We start from the raw sequence: 1063 nt of genomic DNA, 5'->3' as shown, positions 1-1063 counted from the left end.
GCTACCCCGTAGGCTGAAGCAGGAGGATTACTTGAGTCCACAAGGTTGAGACTGCGGAGTTGCCACCACTGCACTCCAGCTTGGGAGACCTTGCTCCCAAGTGGAGGGTGACCTTGTCTCCAAAAAAAACAAACCCAAAAAACAAAAATTCAACAGTGGAACCCAGTTAGGATGACCTCGAAATACTCTAGCTGCTAGGCCCGACTAGTGCACTAGGCTGCCTCGTGCACTTGTTCACAACAGGTGTTTTGTCAAGCGTAGGCATTGTGAGGGATCTGGGCATGTTGGTGAATAAAACATTTACTCTCTGCTCCAGGGGAATTTATAATCTGGTGTGGAAGGTGGGCCTGGCTTCATTAGGTCTCATCTTCCACTAAGTGTCACTTGTTAACAATTACAAGGTCCTTTCCTGCACTCCATTGGTATAAATGCCTGTCTTCAGGTCGGGCATGGCGGTTCACGCATCATCCCAGCACTTTGGGAGGCCGAGGCGGGCGGATCACTTGAAGTCAGGAGTTCGAGACCAGCCTAGCCAACATGGTGAAACCCCCATCTCTGCTAAAAACACAAAAATTAGCCGAGCGTGGTGGTGGGCGCCTGTAATCCCAGCTACTGGGAGGCTGAGGCAGGAGAATCACGTGAACCCAGGAGGCAGTGGTTGCAGTGAGCGCCACTGCACTCCAGCCTGGGCGACAAAGCAAGACCCTATCTCAAAAAAATTAAATTCTTATTTTCACCGATTTCACGGTTTGCTCAAGGTGTCTGTTCTCAAATGTTTGCTTGGGAGCTCAATTTTAAACTGCCTACAAATATTAAAAGACGTATGAATGCTCAGGAGAAAATGCTTTGCTAATTTATATCTCCTGGGCCCTCATTTTTATTAGATCAAGCTCATTGGCTGTTGATTCAACACACTTTGGTTGAGCTCTTAATATGCACTGAGCACAGACATGACCAAGTCTGAAGTAACTGTCAGTATACTGTGTAAGTTCCTCAACACAATGCTGGGACTTGTCACAGTACAGAAATAAGGGGCAGGTGCAAAAAAAAGATTAATAGGCTG

The sequence above is a fragment of the Piliocolobus tephrosceles genome, chromosome 6 (assembly GCF_002776525.5).
Source record: "Piliocolobus tephrosceles isolate RC106 chromosome 6, ASM277652v3, whole genome shotgun sequence".
Classification (NCBI taxonomy): domain Eukaryota; kingdom Metazoa; phylum Chordata; class Mammalia; order Primates; family Cercopithecidae; genus Piliocolobus; species Piliocolobus tephrosceles.
Note: the sequence above shows the minus strand (reverse complement) of the source record.